Below are 21,543 nucleotides of genomic sequence, written 5' to 3'. Positions count from 1 at the left end.
TAATATCTTTTTAAAAACGGAGCAGAGAGTGAAAGAAAGAAAGGCATAAAAATAAAAAGAAAAGGAATAATAATAATAATAACAGAATCCTTGTGGCAAAAATGAAAAAAGGGAAAAGAAAAAAAAAAAAAAAAAGAAATCTGGCGCTAACTCTAAGCAATTTGCACCTTGTGCCCAGATCATAACTCTCTGCCTCCACTGCTTCCACACCCCATGATTTATGTTTGACAGTCCCAAAGTGGTTTGGAAATGGCACAGCACCGAGACCTTGTGGTGAGGCTAACTGATGTTTGAAAAAACAAAAATGAGTTAATTTATGGGAGCGTTCCTTTGGACTGGAATTCCAGACCAACACAGCTCTCCTCTAGTGGAAAAGTTTTGCACGCACACACATATACACACACAAAATCTTCCCTTCTTTTTTCTGGTCCAGTCTCTCTCTTAGTCTCTTTATTCTATTTTTCCCTCCCATGTTTTCTTCGGAATCTATACCCAGCTGAATGAGAATCAATGAGAATCACATTATTTTATTGTGCATATATTTTCTGATTCTTTTTTTTTTTTTTTTTTTAATCTAAGAGCAATATAGTATTCTTGCCTTTTGAAGTTCCCTTCACCCTGTCTCTTACCCTTCTTACTCCCATGCTTTGTGGAGATTTCCTTGGATGGCAGAAATATGCAATGGTCTACAACATTTTTAAATACTGATTCCATCTGTCCGACTTCAGACATCCTGGGGTACTGGATTTTCAGAACACCAAGGAAATCATTGTTCTTTTAATCTCCAAAGCTGGGTCATGTGGAAGAAAAAAAAATAGATATATAATAGAGGCAGATGTGGAGCTGATGTATTATGCTTCTGTCTGCATACTCAGCATTTGTGACCCAGCCAGGAAGAATTACCTAGGTGCTCAAATTTACACGGGGAAAATTGAAGAGATGTGACATTATTTGACCATACTGAAGAAGATTCCTCCTTGGGATCCTGGCACAAGAGCCAGTTAAATAAGGCTGGCTGACAGCCTATTGTAGGTCTTGCAGTTGCAAACTAGATGAGCACAACTCAGGTGGGCCATCTCAGCTTTATCAATATCAGGTCATCTGTACTTTGTCCCTTCCTTGTTGATATCTGTTGTCCAGATGCCTTATTTCTTCTCTCTCCCTTGTCTCTTCCCATCAGTCTTCCTGGCCACCTTTATTACAAAGAAGCATGTGTGAATTGATCACTTGGATGAGATATATGCCTGTCAATTGGGCAGCTGAGAGGAAAAGGAGTATTGATTGGTCGCTCAGAAGACCAAACAAAGTCTGTGGTGATCCTGCTACCCAAGAACCCTATATTTTGTCAGCCTGGCAAAAAAAGAGGTCACTGTCTAAATTCTTAAGTGTAAATGATGATTTTGAAGTCAAAACAATAATAAAAGTTAAAGGACTTGGCATGGGACCTTTATCCAAGAAAACTGGAAAATAATTATTCACTCCTGACTCACTTCCCCATCTCCTACCATGTTCTTGATCAGCTGTGTTACTTTCTTGGGTTTTTCAGGCAACTCACAGGGGGACCTGTCCTTGCCCATGACTGTTCCCCTTCCATCTCGCTGTCTAGGAGCCTTTAACAGATATGTGCAGCTGTCTGCTCAGTAGTGCCAGCAAACTCAGCTGCTCTGCCCACCTCTATGGCACCTCACTTCTCAAACCAACACTCCTTATGCCAGAGGAACAAACAACCTGCTGGCTATGGATAGCTTCATCTGAAAGTGAAATACATCATAGATATAACAAGCAACCCTTCCTGTGAGAACCACCCAGATGATCTTACCTTACAGCTTCCCCTTCATCCTGACCTCCCTTGCTGACTATATCTGGCACTAGAGCTTGTGCTCCACCATGGCCCTTTTCTCCTCCTCTCCTATCAAAGAGAGGATGTTAACTGAAGCCAGGGCTGGGTGTAAAGCCTCTGAGATAGCACCACTATCACCTCTCTCTCTGGGTGAGAAGAGGCAGTATCAGCCCGTTCAGAGATAACTAGCTCTGTAGTGAGTGACAGTGCAGAGATAAACGTCCCTGCATTGACTTGCTGATAACACCCCGCCTTGTCTCCAAAGGAGCACCCTGATCCATGAGCTGAAACACAGTGTTGTGATCCAGGAGAGTGACTGTATTGGACTGCAGGAGTTATTTTTGAGCACATCTGAAATAGCTTCAAGGAAAAAAGGGTTAATCCACTCCTCTCCACTGCAGGAATTAAGCCTTAACTTTTGCATCACCTAATGTGGGTTGTAGAAACCTGCTTGGGCTTCCAGGTCTTTATTTTCTCTGTTATCAGGATGGATTATGTCAACCTGATCTTGGGAGAAAGGAAATCCCACCATATGCATGTGAACTCTGCCATGACACTTGCTCTTAGAGCCCTCTCACATCATTTAGCTTACAGTAAGCATGAAGCTTCAGCATCCAGCCTAACTTTTGGGGGGATCAAGGGATCCCAAATGGTACACTATTCTTTCTGAAAATTTCTCCTAATGGTCTTATGTGTTTAGAAGTCTTACAGTCTTCCACCTGAATGTTCCATTTCTCATCTCATTCATTCTAATCATTCCCCTGGGAATAACATTAAATAAGTGCTCCCCCTCTTACTTGTTTCACACACTGCCTGGATTTTCAGGCTATTCTTTCTCACCATTTCTTGCTATCAGACTGTGTTGTATCTTTAGGCTGTTTGGTGTTTTTGTATAAATTGACAGCCACTGACCATCTCTGGATTTCTTTTCTTAGTGTATAGATCACTGAATGGAATGTCTTTATGTAGAGTACAGTATGAAATAGGTATGTTTCGTGAACATGGGCAATGCAAAGACTATAAGTTCAAAATCAAAGTCCATTGCAAGTTCTTGATCACTGCATGTTCTAGCTTAAAACTAGCTAATTATGAAGTAACTGCTGAAATGTGCAGCTCAGAGCACACAGGTATCTCAGAATAATTCTCGAGTTGTCCCATGAAGAATTTTGCTTGGAGGCAGCTGTACGGTTATCAGTACCCTTTCAGCAAGCACAGATTTCTCTACCCCGCATACAGCCATGCCACAAAGCAGTGGTTCATTTAATTTTTCTATTTGATGAAGACTTGAACATCAGAGAAAACTTCTATTGGACCATTTTTCATAAAATTATTAGGATCCCCTACTGCTTTCCTCCCAAAATGTTTATTTTGTGGACCACCACAATGGTCTGTATAAATTACTGGTGGTCTGTGCTCTTTAATGTGGGGAGTTACTCCTTTATAATATACTAGTAATGAGTTTTTTATATTATTATAATTCAATATTTTCATTTTTTTTCCAAAAATAATATTATTAACTCAAAAAATGCCAACATCAGTAAAAGGATGCAATCACCATGAAGCTTTATTTCTTGTACTAATATAAAAATATTACAATTTTTAGGCAAATAAATCCCCATAAATTACTTTCTGTTTAAAATGTTTTTTGCAGCTATTAGATTTTTTGGCTTCCTTAAGATCTGTCTTCTAGGTAGTAAAAAAAATGGTTTTCAGTAGCAAAGAAAAAAGATGAGAAAAAAGAAAGTCATACCAGTTTAAATGAAAAATGAAGAAAAATAAAGGTTATGAGAATTTTAGTAGAAAGCATATTAGGAAAAAGTTTATTAGAAAAAGGGTATTGGCTTTCAACAGGGCAAGGTGGTAATAAGGTGCCAATATTGAAACTATTCGCAACATCTGCTTCTCTCTTTTTTACTAGTTCTGGTTGCTCATTTGGTATGATCAGACATCTTCCACACTTTGGGTACTCAGCAGACAGATTTTCGCTGACTGGTCTTCTTCCACAATTAATGCAAAGGGAGAAAAAGAGAGCACATGAGAGGGAAGATGATTCAAAGCACTCCCCCAGGCTCCTGCTCTGAATCATCCCAGTATAAGCTCAACACGTTTATTGACAACAGGAAGTCTCAGCAGCTGAGTCAGCTAAGACAGTAACCTCAGTTTTGCTGGTGTGAGTATCCACTTCTTTCAAATTTTGGTCCACATTTCATCCAATGTAAAATACTTACGTAAAACCAAATGAGTCTCTCTTTTTTTTTTTTTTTCCCTACAAATATTAAGTGACAGATTTCATCTCTTCATTAAGATAAAGTGTTGAATTAATCCTATATTTTGATATATTGAATTGACTATTAGGAGTGAATTTTTGTGTTATTGTGTGTGCATGTATGGCTCTATTTAAATGAGGCATATACATGCACGCATGTGTGTCTCTCATTGCATAAACAGACACATGCACACATACACTGTGTTTGAAAGCTCAGGCAGAGCAGAAAGATTGGCTTCCTAAGGCATTTTCTGTGTTTTCTGGCAGGCAGCAATACCCAGGTTAACCTGATCTTTACCACATAATTTCAGTCCAGGGAATGTGATTATAAAACTTTCCCATCCATGCAGCTCTTTAGCCCAAACTCACGATACTGAAGGATGGATGGATTCCATTCTCAATGTGTATGTGTGTGATGGATTCAATGGATGGGAGGGCTTTAGAAGGCTTTAGAACCACCATACAGTCTTTTTTTTTTTTTTTTTTTTTTTTACTTTTTTTTCCAGAAGTGAATTAGCAGAAGGGTAACCATTGGCCAAAATAACTGGATCCATCAGAGCTGACTGGGATTGATCTCCATGAGCCAAATATGAACCTCAGAGACCCACCACAGTCTTACACCAAAAAAAAAAAAAAAAAAGAAAAAAAAAAAAAAAGACTCAGCAAAACCCTCCTTATTTAATGGTATTTTGCGGCGCCCAAAACATAGCAATGTTAATGTGTAATTCCGAAAAATAAAATCAACATTAACGGAACAAAGTATACAAGTGGATTACTTAAATAGAGCATTGCTCCCTCTGGGCTCAAAAGTCCGAGTGAAAACTACAGACAGAAAAATGAAAGGGGGGAGGGTGAAACAACACAACAGTTGTAGACCAATTTACCCCATAACAGGGCTTCCTAATCTCTCTTCTAAGCAGATCTCACATGACAAAAAGAAGAAATTATTACACTGGGGTGTATGTCATGTCCTACTTACAAGGTGTCTATCTCACCAGAAAAGCCTTGCTAGGAATAAATGTCCTGGAACTTAGCTGGAGCTTCATTTGATGTCCACCAAAATCAGTGCATGAAATCCACTGACTGGCTATCACAGAGACATGTCTTGCATCAAATAAGTAAATAAACGCTTTGTTTTTCATTTTTGCTTTGAGGAATAAATGCAAGACAGAGCCTGGAAGAGCTGTGTGCCAACCTTGCTTTCTTCATTTTAAAATCTTTGCAATAAGCTCTGGAGTATGCTTTTGTAAAACATGCAGCGAACATGCAGTTTTGTGTAAAATTATCAGCAGCTACAATGCCATGGTTCCTAGCTTTACTGCAACACTCAAAGGATGCCCCAGTAGAATAAATGCTGTAATGAAGTCTGATCTCCTCCACATTTATTGATTATCCATCAGACAAGAAGCTATTGCAAATTCTGATGTTAACATCCAAATGCACAGAGTAAGACTTTCAGCTGAGACATATATGGCAATAATCTCAAAATTGTATCTCTCTAAAGTTGCTGAGACATATCACATCCCATAAAACTTTCTGGATTGTTTCTGGTATTGTCTATTATTTGATTAAAACGAATACCAAAACTGAAGGTGACCAATACTGGTAAAGAATATGTCAAACAGGATTAATAAATGGCTCTTGTGGGTAGCCACTCCATGTTGTTACTCAGTGTTTTAAATCTGTTGAAACCATACTCTGATCAGTTTAGAAATTTGTAACGCTATGTTGTAGATGTAAATATATTTTCCCCCAGTAATTATTAGAACAGACTGGGAAATTTCATCTAAATATTTTTTCTCATAAAAGACAGAATCCCCTAAAACTTAACTCTCCACAGTTATTTCTGACAGATTTTGAGAATGGAGTTCTTAAAACATAATAAAATATTCTGAACGAATCTTTGATGTTTGAAATTAGAGATGTCCAAAGTTAGTAGCCCTGGTTCTCATGGAAGACCCTTAATCATTCCCATAGAAGATCAGATAATATGTGGGGGAAGTTACCTTTTTCTTATGTTAATTTTTAGGCGTGTCCTATGGGTCTGTTCCCAAATAGAGAGATGGCCTCAATGAGTCTTTGGTCTGAGCTGAGCTACATATGAATTCTTATTTAGATAAGTTGCTTCCAGATTGTTTTAGCCAGATATAGGGACATTTTAAAAAGATGTCAGAAATAATCACAGGATAGCTGAACAATCTGTTTTGGCTCTCTAGTAATTCCTTTTCAAATGCATGATAAGTTCTTTAAGGTGAAGGTGTTTTTCCTAATATTAAACTTTAGGAGACACGCCATCCCCTTCCATCATAAAAGCAGAAGAATAGGCTTTACAGAATAATTAACGAGCTCTAGGATTCAAGAACTGATCCCCAGGCCTTCGCAGATCAGAGGGGAAGAGTGGAGTGGCTACTTCAGATGTACAAAACTCCACTATGCATCTCCATCTTCATTCAGATGCATCCTAACCTAATTATATCAGTTATCTTACTCCAAACTGAGATGAATTTTGTGTTTAGATCATAGAATCATAGAATCAGTAAGGTTGGAAAAGACCCTCAAGATCATCTGGTTGAACCATCCCCCTACTACCAATGTCACCCAATAAACCATGTCCCTAAGCCTCATGTTCAACCTTTCCTTGAACACCCCCAGGGACGATGACTCCACCACCTCCCTGGGCAACCTGTCCCAATGCCTGACTGCTCTTTCTGAGAAGAAATGTCTCCTATTTGCCAACCTGAGTCTCCCCTGGTGCAACTTGAGGCCATTCCCTCTAGTCCTAAAGGGACATCTTTCCAGAAGAACTAAATAAAAGCATACCAAACTAAACCAAAGCAACAAACACATGGCAAGAATAACACCTTGATTCACTGTCTTGAATCACTATAACATCCTAACTTTGATTTTTTGGGGGATTCAATTTGCACTTTCACAGAATCACAGAATCACAGGCTGGTTGAGATTGGAAGGGACCTCTGGAGGACATCTGGTCCAACCCCTTGCTCAAGCAGGGACACCCAGAGCAGAGTACCCAGGGATGCTTACACTGGATCATGCTTTAGGGGTTGGTGTCTCTATACTTATTTGTTTGTTTTCAGTGTGAATGCAAATATTGACAGAATTATTGTAAACACTGAAAAATAATCCCAGTTGGTGGGTAGAGAGACACATAAGGAAGACAGCGATCTGTGTAGCGTTTCAGGGATCTCCCCAGCATCTGTCCCGGCTATCTCCTACTTCCCAGCCCTGCTCACCATTTTGAAGCATCTTGATACAGATCCAGCAGCGTAAATTTGAGCTTTGCTGTGCACTTGCACTGTTGATTCAGCTGCAGCGGGTATCCGGTCATTTGTGCCGAGGAGTTAGAGGCAGATGGCCATAATGCTAGCCAAATCACTCCCTTCTGTGCTGTTGGCTACAGAAACTGGCATGCTTTCACCATACTAGCCCAGTAGGCCATCTGGATCCAGCCAGACCTTTGACCTTTTTTCTGGCATGTTAACTATTGTAAAATTTCTCAGCTTGTTGGCAGCCATGGGAATTTCTGTTGTTGTTTGCTTTTTGCTTTTTTTTTTTTTTTTTTTTTTTTAATTCTTTCTTTTAAACAGATATCCCAAGGTACCATGAGCTGACATTTCAGTCGCTGCCCGGTGTTTCTTCTTATTTATTTCAAAACTTTGAGAAGTAGGCAGTGCTGGTTATCCTGTGGAAAACAAAGTCTGTGAGGGAAAATTATGGGTTTTGTTGCATAACCAATTTTTCAAAATGTGCACAACAGTCTGGCCCCATGGGGATGGGGCTATTCTACCTGTACACTGCTTTGGGCTCTGTTTCAGGTGGTATTTTATGGACCTCTGTAAATAAAAATGTTCTCTGTCAGCCCTGCAAACAAAGCTCTGCCAGTAGGGACCCAGAAGTAGATGCAGTGGAAACGGAAGTGTAAGTTAAAGAATACAAGATAAGGAGAAAATGCATTGTATCAGGAATCTACATTTTAAACTTGAAATCTGAAAATTTCAGATAAACTTCCTAATAATTTTGTGGACCTGGTCTGTTGTGTTTAGTGAAGAAGAAGCAAATTTTGCAGAAGATATTTTCTGGCAAAGTGCTAGGTGCTAAAATCAAGTCATGAGATTAACCAAAAATAAAGTAAGCAGAAAAAGGAAGAAGGAAAATTCAGATAGCAACCTACATGGAAGACAGGGAGAAAAAAAACACCTTTACTGATAGCTGGCCCATAGCAAATTTTCTCTAAAGGAATGCAATTTATATTCAACCCCTGCACAATATAACACATTATTTATATTACCAAGGGCATTGGGCTAGACGACCAAGTAGATCTTTCCACTTTTTTTTTTCTTCTTTTTTCTTTTTAACAAGGCTATGCTGATATCCTTGTCCCAGACTTGGATAAAAGAATGTTTTATTCAGTTATGAAATTAAATATTCTAAAGCTCATGAGATGACAGCCATTAGAGCACAGCATGACTAAATACTATTCACCTAACATAACATTATCCATCAAGAATCCAACACACACACGCACAAATGGCCCACACCCAGTGCACCCAGCCAATACCTAATCTGTTGAAAATTAAGCTAGTAATGTATGTTAAAACATTTGTGGGAAGTTTGGATCCTGAGATATTTTGCTACAGTCTATGAACCTTTCAATTAATTCATTACTCATTTTCCCCACTTGCTTATTCATAACCAGGGGCTATTGTCTTGTGTTTCTGACATCACAGTCCGTTGCCTTAGGAACAGTGATGATGTCACAAGGGTAGAATTAGCACCTATTAATATGAATAGGCACACAGAAGAGATGAATAATGAGTTCAGGGTCTGAATTAGACACAAATTACTAGGAATTTTTTGGACAGGAAAAATACTTGAAAGGTAAATGGGGCTTATATTTAAATATTATGTTTTCATTGCACTTGGACTGCACACAAAAGTTGATATTTGAGTAATAAAATTATAAATACTGGGGTGAGAACAGCTGTAGGATCATGAAAGTTTTTTTCCATGCAAATGAGCCAAAAATTATGACTTTATTTTGAACACTAATGGATAAGAGCATGTGCCCTAGAATCCAGCACGGCAAGGAACTAGCTGACATCCAAGTATGTAAAGTTCTCAGAGGCTGACAGACCATGGTTCGATGGAGTATTGCATTATGTCTAACAGCACCTCTATTTCCCACTGAGATGACTTTCCACTCACATTTGCTCTTTGTTTCCTGGTTGATTTTTTTTTTCTGTTTCATTAGTCCTCACACACTATTAATCTGGATTAGACTAAATTAACAGAATAAACATGTATCCACCTGCTAATCAGTACAAAGAAAGGCAGCTGCTGAAATATTGACCTTTATGAAGAAAGCATGTGTATGTTCCACAATAAACTAGAAGTGTAAACCTTGTCCTTTTTATTTTTTATTTTTTATATATATTTTTTTTTATTCCTGTTTTCTTTTATTTCCTCTAAAACAATTAGTACTATGGGACTCATTATGTCAAATTAGCTTCTAACTGTATATCTTGGATTCATATCACCAGCTTTGGATGTCTTCCTTACTTGGAGACTTTGACACTTGGACCATGGTGTCCTTGCAAAGGATTGCTGGACATTTCTTGCTTTGCCAAATCCCTGTTATTAAGATAGTTATCTTGGTTTCCCATTATTTGGCTGTATTCAGCATTTAGTTTTCCAAGCCCAGATTCATCACATATACCTTGGGCACCAAAGTGAAATGTCTGCACGAGGATTTTAGTCACCTGCGGTTCTTCCAGCAGTCAGGAGGGGAAAACAGACACCTGCAGAGGCTGTCTCACTGATGCAAGGTTATTTGACTGAGGATGATTAAGAGACACAAATGTCAGCTCTGATGGAGGGAAGGCTTGTGGTATTGGATGATATGTGACAATGTTATCCAAGGAGAGGCACTTGTGCATTGATCCACCACCTTTGGCCCACAGGCAGTTCCATGAAGTTCTGAAACAACCTCTCCAGTGTGCAACTGCTTCTCCATGTGCTGCAGGTTGCTTGCTGCCATCTTTTATCCTTTCCACCCTCAATTTGTCATATTTCTTGGCATTTATCATTACATTTTCCTCTTAATAACAAAGAGAAAAAACATAAAGAAAATGTGCTGTTTTCCATTTTTAATTTTTAAATGCTTTTCTTTTTCCTTTTTCCTTCTTTTTTTAAATTAAAAAGTAGCTTTTTCATGAAAGAAAGAAAAGAAAGAAAGAAGGAAAGGAAAGAAAGAAAATAGAAAATTCTCTTCCTACTCAGCTGCAATCTGCAGTTTGGAAAGTGGATCAAGTTCTGAGATTTTAAATTGAAATTTCTTAACCTTTTACCCTTCCCTCAACAAGACAACACCTACATCACAGTCGGGGGGATTCACCAGTTACCCCAGGAGTTACTGATGGCAGAAACACCCTGTCCTGTGCACCTTTGCTCGCTGAGTGTTTTTCCAGAGATGGCAAGGCTTTCCACTCCATCTTTTGGCAGGTGATGCATAACACCCAACCTTACAAGCAGGAGGGTGAAAGCCAAGTCTGGAGGATGCTGTCAGCATGGAGGGATGTGCTGCGATGGTCGGCACTGTGCCCAGCCCCGTGGACCCCAGGCAGGTGGCGACCAGCACATTTTCACCCCTGGCTCTTGACATGAGGATCAAGCTGCCTGTCCATTTCCGCCGTAGGCACTGATACTGGTCCCCATGGACTCCGTGTGGAGCCACACTGGCTTCACCGAGGGAGATAGTGGTGACCTGATGTGTCCTCGGCTTGTCGCTCCCCATGCTGACAGTCCAGAGGAAAAGCAGCTGGCCCTGTGGCAGGAATCGGTTGCCTCTCAGGGGTTATGAACATGCATGTGTTCACTGCACCTTGTTTTCACATATAGAAAAACACCTCAAATACACATATTGACGTTGCAAGGGTGCCAGAAGGCTGAGTAGATGTCCTAGTGCTTCATGTATAAAGAAGAAAAAGCTAAGTCCATGCTTCTTTGCAATAGACATTGCTTCCTCATACCCCTTCTCCCCATTAGTTTATAAAAATATGCAGAGCATGCCACAGCCACTCACATGCACACACATGACTTAATGCAGACAAGCTCTCGGTTTGCCTATGCAGCCAAACATGCACAGACACTTAAGAGACAGCCACAGCTTTGATCATCTCATATTTTAAATAGAGAAAAACAGCATTAGTTTTATCCTGTTTCACAGATGAAATGAAATGAAGATCAGAGAGATTAAGGGTCAGGTTTGCAAAAGTGTCTCGGTAGCCATGGGTGAATGAAGCCAAAGTACCTGCTTTTGATAATCCTTCCCAACGCCTCTTTGAACTGCTGGATTCCTAAACCAGCCTGATTTACTCAAGGTCACCAAGGTAGACTTTGGTGTTCTTTCAGAGACTCTTTCACCACTAGACTGATCTTCAACAAGCTTTAGCTCAGTTGTGTGACTATCTATAGGCAGTCCATATTAACATTATGATCAAATGATGAGCATCACCTAGCTTCAAAACATCCAGTTCGCCACAGAAGCACATGTAATATGGATGTTACACATTTACAACCATCCAACAACAACAGAGCATGCATTCACACAACAAGCACCAAAGAAAGCAGCTTAAAGTCCTGCACTGATCCCTGCCAGGCTCTACTGCTGCTCATATTTTTATAGGAGGCTTCCTGCCTCTACACTGGGAGCACGACGGATCTTCCATGCTGGGTGACTCACTTCAAGTGTGAGTAGCCAAAGCTCCCCACCTCTCAATCCCTCATTTATCACATCCCTCCCCTCCTTGCTGTCTGCAACTGCACAGGCGTCATCGGTACAGATTGAGCTGAGGAGTCATAGCAATGCTCCACAGAAGACAGAAATGGTGAAATGGACAATATTTTTGCTTACGTTTCCTTCGTTCTGCATCTGATCTTGTATTTAACACCAGACTAGATGGTCATAACAAATTCTTCTGGCTCTAAAATTTGCTAATTTCATTGAATACATTATATGGAAAGTATTCCTTCTTCTTTGCCTATATAAATATATAGGTAGAGATAGATACATCCACATACATATGAAAGTATGCACATCCACAGCCTGCACAAACACATATGCATTTTATAACCCTTCACCCAGATATCTATAAATCTATTAACTCTCCTGTTCATGTTTTCCCTAGAGTTAAACTCCAGATTATTAATGATAAAATACGAACTAATGCTCCTAACCTCCCTGTCTAGAAAGGGTGGAATTTCATTCCAGTTAGTGTTAGACCACTAGAAGTAAAACTTTAAACCTAGACTAGTTTTCTGGGCTTCTTTATAGACAATAAAAAGAGACAGACATATCCAGATGGCAGTCTGGTTATCTCTTTTATTATTTATCATCTAGATGTACCTGCCAAGTGAGAAGTGGGGCTGTTAGAGAGGGAGCTGACATGAACTGGGAATGGTTGGGGTGGAATTCAAATGCTGATTCAGACCTCTAACACCAGCTGTCTTCAGTGCTGGTGTGTTCATGTGAACCAGGTGTGCGAGTTCCCACAATCATCACTGGAGACCCACTCGGTGCAATCAACTGGATCCTGTAGAGTAGTATAGATCACCCTAAAGTCGACATCTAGCAGCTGGTGAACCACATTTTGTCCTAAGATTCCATCAAATAAATTGACTACAGGCAAGATGTTTTTCTCCAAATACACATGCCTACATCTACTCTGGAGACTATGAGGTATCAAGACATCTGCACAAGGCTCATAAACATGACACAGGTGCTCTGGGAGACCTACATCTTTCTGAAAGGGAATTGGAGGACACACAGGGAGGGTACACACTAAGCCCTTTCCACGTGAAACGTCTAGTAGTGAAGCAGCCTCAGGTCACTGAGAGCTGTGAGTGAAGGAGTTAGATAAACAGCTTGTACAGAAATGGTGGGTTCATCTTGGATCCTGAGCATCATGCCACATGCTCAACCTTTGCTGCCCCTCTGGAAAAGCATGGATCTGATATAATGCTCCATGTAGAAACTGCAGATAGTTCAGGGGCATCTCAAATGGCATGAAAACACAACATTGTTTTGTGGTTTCACACTGATAGTGAGCTAGGCTCCACCACACTGCTCTGTCACACCCCCTTTTCAACAAAACAGGGAGAAAATACAATTACTAATTACTGTCATGGGCAAAACAGATTTGACATATGTGAGATTAATGATATTTATATCCTGCTAATAACAGACTTCAGCAGCGAGAACAAAAGCAAACTAAACACACCTTCTCTCCCCATCCACCCTCTTCTACCTCCTCCCTCAAAGCGGCACAAGGAATGGGGTCTGTGGTCAGTCCATAATGCTTTGTCTCTGCCCCTCCTTCCTTCATTTGCCCCTGCTCCAAGTGGGGTTCCTCCCACAGGATGCTGTCCTTCCTGAACTGAGCCTGCAGGGGCTGCCCACAGGCAGCAGCTCTTCAAGAACTGCTCCTACATGGCTCCGTACCACAGGGTCCATCCCCTAAGAGCAAACTGCTCCAGCACGGGTCCCCCATGGGTGGCAGCTCTCCCCAGACCCCCTGCTCCTGCATGGACTTCTCTCCACGGGCTGCAGCTCCGGCCCGGGGCCTGCTCCTGCGGGGGCTCTCCATGGGCCGCAGCCTCCTCCAGGCCACATCCACCTGCTCCACCGGGGGCTCCTCCACAGGCTGCAGCGTGGAGATCTGCTCCATGTGGTACCCATACTGCAGGGGGACAGCCTGCTCCACCAGGGGCCTCTCCACAGGCCTCAGGGGAACTTGTGCTGCATGCGTGGAGCGCCTCCTGCCCTCCTGCTGCACTCACCTTGGGGGCTGCAGGGCTGCTTCTCTCACATTTCTCATTCCGCTCTCCCAGCTGCTGTTGTACAGCAGGTTTTTTTCCTTTTCTTAACTCTACTCTCCCAGAGGCCCAACCAGTCTCACTCATGGCTCGGCTCTGGCCAGCAGCAGATCCCTTTTGGAGCAGCTGGAGCTGGCTCTGCTCTGACATGGGGCAGCTGCCGGGCTCTCCTCACAGAGGCCACCCCTGCAGCCCCTCTGCTACCAAACCCTTGCCACGTAAACCTAATACAAACATCCTTAGCAGTACATGTCTGAGCATGAGGGCAATCTTTATGCTGACCTTATTCAGGCTGATAATCCTTAAAGCTTAAAATGAATCTTATTTAAAAGCATTCTTCTGTCTAGTTGGATGATGCCAAGAACAAACCAAAAGGAAAATTCTCTGGAACAGTTCAATTGAAAGAGCTTTCTGAATGTCTCTTTCTTAAACCATTTTCTGAGTACTGTTGGAGGTTTTCTCTTCATTAAGCCGATAAGCATCAATTCCACTTTACCAGCAGGGAAATTGAGTATGCCAGTGAATGAATTTGTTGCAAACATACAGAAAGTCTGTGGTGACTCAGAATGGACACAGGTTGGAAGAGACCTAAAAAGAGTATCTGGTCCATTGGGTGGAATGACAATCCTAGTTGTCAACTCCCCAGTTACAAGGTACAAAAAGTATGGAGACTCCCAATAGTTCCTTCCCTAAGCAGAGGAATTCCACAGTCATTATGTCTTTGGTGCAGGAGCTGAGGTCATGGGTGTGATTCAGCGGCTATGAATTTTGCAGCACAGGGCAGGGCTCTCAAAAGGTTAAACCAATGACTGGGCAGCAGTCTATAGCAATTGGAAAAGCACTCACTGCTCTGCCTGCCCGCTGGCAGCAAAAATCCACTGTAGGAGAACCGAGGCTGAGCAAAGACACGATGCAACGGGCGGGTGATGGAGTCGAGTGTGGATGTTTCAGCCAGAGCATGAAGTTCACCTGGGGGTCATTGGCGCCGTCAGCCGCTTGATCTAAAACCCACTGACCTCAATAAAAAGCTTTCCATTGCTTTCCATTTGGAAGGTTTTGAATTAGTCCCTTGCTGCTAAAGTTTTGAAAGGATGAAAAAATTAGTAGTTCTCACCTGTGGCTTGCCGTATTTTTGTAACCTGTGAGCACTGAGATTAGCTGTGCATAGTGGCTTCTACTCTCAGTCCAGACAGCTTCATGCCCTGTAACATAAATTAATTTCAACAGTAAGATAAGTAAATATCAAGTATGTTTGTATACTATCCATATACTATAGTATATAGTACATCCATATACTATACTTTGCAGAAAAAAAATATATATAATAATAATAATCACATGAAGCTCTCTGTGTCATTTGGATTAAAAGTGACACTGATGAGCTCAAAAGACAGCTCAAAACATCCATTATCTATTTACTTTTCATTTTAGGGATTTTCAGGCTTAATCCTCATCTGAACATGGTAACTGTACTGCTTATGAGCTCTTTCCTTTCAGAAATGATGGAAAGGTGTGCCAGTGTGAGTTAGAAGCAGGTTTTTAGTTGGACAAAACAGCACTTGATCCAAACACATTCTGAGCCATAGTTCTCTAAATTATGACCAAAGAAAGTGCTTTTAGAAAGTGCTTTTAGAAAGGATATTGGAGGCTAAAACAAGGATATGATCTGAGAAGAGTAAAATCTTTTGACTAATACTTTCCATTTGACTTTTGATGGTAAAAAAAATCATGTGATCAGTTCTTCACCCCTTCAGGGTGAAAACAACTGAGAATTATTTAAAACTTTTTACATAATTCATCTTGAAGATCATAAGGGACCTGTTAGTATGAAAAATGTCCATCCTATGTATCCTCTGGTGCAGAAGCCTCCCTTGCAAAAGAAAAGTTTGACTTGAGGGGGTTCACAAATATTCATGACAAGAATAAAGACAAGACTTCTTTAGCACACACGATTTTTCTTAACAGCATTGGCTCGCATTCTGCATAAACTATGTTGGTTTAAATTTGCAGTCATCTTCACCACAAATTAGCTTGGATCATATCTTATTAATGGTGGATAACGAGTTTAAAATGAGTCATGCAGGGATCCTTCCTTAAAAATAATGTCTAGTTGGAGGAACTAATTGAAATTGAACAGAAATAATCCCCGTATTTGTTACAACCTGGAGCAGAATATGTACCTGCATGGATTAGGAATAGATTCCTATGTTCTGCTACCCTGAGAAAACAAACCTTTCAGTAGGCTTGAAAATCACTGTTCTTCTAGTATAGTCTCCATTGTCAATTCATTATTTTTTTTTTTAAAGACTCTGAATCCAGTTTCTACATACTCAGGTTAGAAATGTTTTTTCTCATTCCCAGAGAAAATTCTGAGAACAACAAAAAAATTATTATCATTATCTTTTTTCTCCATATATATATATACATATATATATTTCCACATGGAGACAACACGTGAGATCTTTTGGAGGTTTGTGATTTTCTTCTCAGGACGCTTGAGAGAGAATCACCAGAGTGGTTGTTTATTCTCCTGAGCAGTGACAGAGACCCAGCTTTAAAGTGTTCAGAAATCAATGAGTTCTCTGAGGCTGTCATTTAAAAATTGCACTGAAAAGTAGATTCCTTACCATGAATACTTTTTTTTTTTTTTTTTTGATTTTTTGTTTGCTGCTTGGTTTTGGATTTTTTTGTTTCATTTTGGACAATACATTATTTTCCAGCAAGAAATGCAAGAAAATAAAATTAAAAAACAAACAAAGCAAACAAACAAAACCACACATACACACACTACACACACACACGGGGGAAAAAAAAAAAAAAAAAAAGACACTTATAGATGCAATTGGATACCAACAAGGGAAACAGAATGAATGTCAGGTATCCTCTCTTTGGCAGTTATTCAACACATCAGAGTCAGATTCAAACATAGCATTGGTAAACCACTTTGGGAAAAGGCCAAAGATCCTGTGCTATGATTCATCTTTAGAATTGCTCAAATCCCTGACTTCAATCAGAGGAGTCACTGACAGTCCAGCATGACACCTTCATTCACCTACTAGCTCCTATGACCTGGCTTCCAAAGTATTTCATGGTGACATGCCTGACAGTTATCTGGGGTGTCAACTGCCACCACACACACATACAAAACCTCACATTCTTTCACAGAGGTAACGGTCTTGCAAATGATGAAAACAAAGAGCCAGTCTGACATAAAACTTTACGCCTGCTGAGCCTCCATGCTATGTAGTAATAATATTTACAAGGCACATGGACTCCATCGGCTGGACTGCCTCGCTCTGTTAGCCGCCACACTGACGTACATTCTGCACGGTTGGACGCATGACGTTACCCTGCAGCCTGGGTCTTTGATTTATAGCGTCTGGTAACATCTCCCTAGTGCTGGAATTGAAATGTCTGTGATTTTTGGACATTGAAGGAACATTGGTTTTGCTTTGACCTGTAAATGAAGAGATGGCAATCAATCTTTAAACTTTTTTTTTTTTTTTTTTTTTTTTTTTTTTTTTTTTTTTTAATGAAAGCTCCTTCTCATCTGCTCCTTTTTTATATTTCTGGTATCTGCCACCCTCAGAGTTTTCCAGAAATAATTGATCCAAAACTTGAAGTTTTCAGACACTGAAAGTGGATTTAAGCATTCGCTAAGGTGGCTTAATCAAAGTCAAGAAGTTGTCCACCTGTGAATATCACCAAAGTACAGACACACTGAACAAAGAATTGGATTCACTTCATCAGGCTCTTGCTTTCTGAGGGTAGACTTGGGAACGTGTATAGGCTAGAGTCAGTGAAGAGGATCATGCTTTTTAGAGAAAATATCATCCAATCCTGAACTGGATAGTTAAGAAGGGGAGAATTTTGAGGTGCTTATCCTTTTCCATTATCCATGATGGAGCATGGTTTAGCCTGTACAGAAAACTTGGAGATATCTACTTTGAGACTTTCCCATCCAAGGCTTTGCATACCACTTACTAGCAATGTCCTGCAGGGTGAATAGAAGTCCTTTGGGATGACACGTATGCATACACCTCAACACTTCTTTCTGACATGAGCCTTATTTATCAAGGAAGAGGATAGCTTCATAAAAGTATGAAATAACTCTACCCTTCAAGGTCTGTATGAAAAGGGAATAATAAATCCTTCATGAGCTGTCTCCTACTGACTTTGGCCTCTAACTGTCAGACTTTCCTATTTGAAAATTTCAGAAATGCATAATATAGACACTAAATCTTGATGAGTGCATATAAAACCACCCTCCACTCTCTAACAAAAGACCTCAGAAGACCTCAACTTGTACAAAAAATCTCAGCTCTAGTTTCTGCTATTTGTTAGCTCAAGTTAAAATTGTCCTATTTCTTATTTTCTCTGCTAGTTTCAGAAATTATTTCTCCCTTATATCATATGCTCTCTCTTTAACTTCCTCAGCTTAAAAAGTCACCTACGTGTATATAAATCCTCCCATAGAAAAGTCTCCATTCACTTTCTTTGGCAGTTTTCTTATCTGACCCTGATGTCAAGTGATACTCAAAGAAAGTATACATGTATATATCCTAATAACAATTGGGGACTATTAGAATAATTGGGAATTATTATTAATAATATTATTATATACAGAAATTTAGTGATGGGATGGTGAAGTAGTATTTCCTAAGAGGGTTTCTCAATGACTTAAAGTTACCGGTCAAAATTATTAATGATACAATTTATTTATTTATTTATTTATTTATTTTCTGCAGCAGGGATTGACATCTTTTGTACTCAGACTTCTGAATGTAGAGTTATTCTCTGTTGAACAGTGTTTTGCATTCCTAGGAATAGGTCATTGAGATTTGCACATTGACAAACAATTGCATGATGGAAGATTTATTAAGCTCTATCGTTTAGAAGATCAAGTTCATATTCCTAGGTACTAGAAGATAACCTGTTCTATCCATCTGTTTATCCATCAGTATTATAGCCAATATTCAAGTCTAAAGGAATTATTTTCAAATAATGTTTTTTAAAACTCATTTGCCTCTCATTTCAAACTTCTTTTCTTTATCAGTGGGAGAATTCTTTTCTTCCTTCATTATTGTCTTCTGTCTATGTCCTAGGTTTTTAGTTTGTCTGAGTTTGGGAGATGGGGGGTGTGCATTTTAGTTGTTTTTTTTCCATAGTAATACACACATTATTTATTGCAATATGGCTTTATGGCACCCTAAGTGCACTGTAACAATGATGGGGAAAATAACTTACGAGGATGATAGTCCCAGTTATGACTGTTAAGAAATACTCAAGAAGTGCTTTTATGAGCTTGGGCAGCCTGCGACATAGTGCTACAGCTTATCTAAAAGGCTGCTGTGATATGTCTTTTTTATTGCTGATATTCTGAAATACATCAAAAAATGATTGCTAATTCCCAGTCTAGTGTTTCAGGACAAAACTCCATCCAGGAAAGAATTATGGTCCAATCTGAAGACCCATGCGAAGGCTCTCACAGGCTTCAGTGGACTTTCAAACTGTCCCCAAAAGCTTTCCTCAATTTATTGAATATGGAGGCAGCAGTACTTAAAATAATGTGGACAGGAAGTCTCAGCATGGATTTTGTTAGGAATCTTTTTCCAAATTATCTAGGTCTTGAATAATTCTTCAGGCTCAGTTTGATGTAAGGCATGCTGGATAGTCATGGTACACAGATGTGGTCTCTCCAAACTCTGCTCTTCTTGCTCTGAGTTTGAGGGACCAGTGAAAAATTGCAACCCATGAAAGCCAGTGGCTGATTTGCTCCCTTAGGTTTGGTCAAGCGTGCTTTTCAGGCAAGTGAATGGGAAGGAGATGGGGAGAGAAAAAAAGAGACAAAGAATGACAACCAAAGGAAAGAGACAGGGTGTGCAAGCTCATGTACGCTGCCTTCTGCTGATGGTGGATTTCAGCACATACATACCTTCAAAGCTTTCTGCTAAGTGTCTCATCAGAAATCCATTTACACTGAATTTCAAGTGCATCTCCAATGTATAACTACTTGATCTTCTCAACAGCACACTTCCAAAAATTTTTTTTGGTGTTTTCTGAGTTTTCCATATACAACACAGATATATATTTACACAATATTTATGCCATGCCTACATAAGCTACTCTATTCTGTAAAACTTTATATATGATGTTCACATTATCTATGTAAATTACACATTTTGCCAATCTCTTCCAAGAGAACTGCACCATTTTGTCTGAAGCATCTCCTCTAGATCACTTTCTCCTTAGGAGAGAGGTCCGAGAAAGACATCTGCAATTGAATCTGGTGTGTGACATGGGAAAGTCTAGATGGCCTTCCAAAAAATGTAGTTACCAAGCCAAATTTTAACATTCGTCACTGAGAAAGATGCTGTGAAACAAAGCTATTATACAGATGTTGAGCACTTTTAAGGGAAGAGCCAGGACATGTTACATCATGGTTGTCTTCACAGTTGTTTAACACCATCCAATTAAAACATATAAATACATCATAAACAGCTGATAGCATCAAGAAAAAAGATGCCAGGGTCAGAGAAGCAAGTACATATTTTTATTTTCAGCCCAAAGCTGCTGAAAAGTATGGGTTCCTTACCTGCTACCCCTTGATGTGTCCTTACTGAAGATAATAGGTCACCTTCTGTTTAGTGTTAATTAGCAAAACAAAATTCTTTGCAATCAGCAGGGTCAGATCTGAAAACATTGACTACCATCTTTCTTGTAAATTAACTGGGACATAATTTTCTTCTGTTGAAAATTTTCACTGTCGGGCCTCTTGGTCTCATTTTGGATTCATGGGGCAATTCACTCTTGCTTCATGAGTTTCTCTTGACTAAGTCTTCTCATAGAAGTCTTGCTGGAGGCTGTGTCACCTGTAAATGCAAAGGAACCTTGTGAGATCTTCATCATACTGAAGGACCCAGATGCATAGTTCCTCAGTGGATGCAGATCAAGACAATGAAGCTACTTCAGTTTTCACCACATAAGGAACAGACTGCCCAGAGAGGATGTTTAATCTCATGTAAAACCTAACTGGGCACAGTCCTGAGCACCCTGATCTTGTCTGGCTATGTTCTGACCCAAGGATTCGGCTGGATGATCTCCATGGGTCTTTAGAAAAATTTTAAGGTTCTGTTCTCTGATTTAGTCAAGAGACTTCTTCTAGATCTCTGATAGCCAGATAATTTCTGTGTGCTTCTGTGGCTTTGTGTGATACTGTGATGGGCACAATCACAGTTGCAGTGCTGGATGCCATTTCAGGTTTGTGGAGATCACCCTTCTTTTCCTGTTAATCATATTTGAACCAGCTACAGGAAGTCCAAAGGCTAAACGTTTAACTGACATAAGCTGTTATGGCTTTAACAGAGCTTTGCTAGTTTGCAGCAGCTGGAGATATGGCCCTTGTCAACAGAACTTTTCAAAGAGATCTGGCCATTTGAAAGCAGAGAGTGTGCATTTTGAGTACTTTGGTTACAATGAAGAAATAGATTTTTTAATATATATTTTAAATGTGCTGGTAATTTCTTTACTTTTCTTAAAAAAT

Source organism: Aythya marila (genome assembly GCF_965140915.1).
Source record: "Aythya marila genome assembly, chromosome: 2".
Classification (NCBI taxonomy): domain Eukaryota; kingdom Metazoa; phylum Chordata; class Aves; order Anseriformes; family Anatidae; genus Aythya; species Aythya marila.
The sequence above is the reverse complement of the archived record's forward strand: the minus strand, read 5'-3'. Positions refer to the sequence as shown.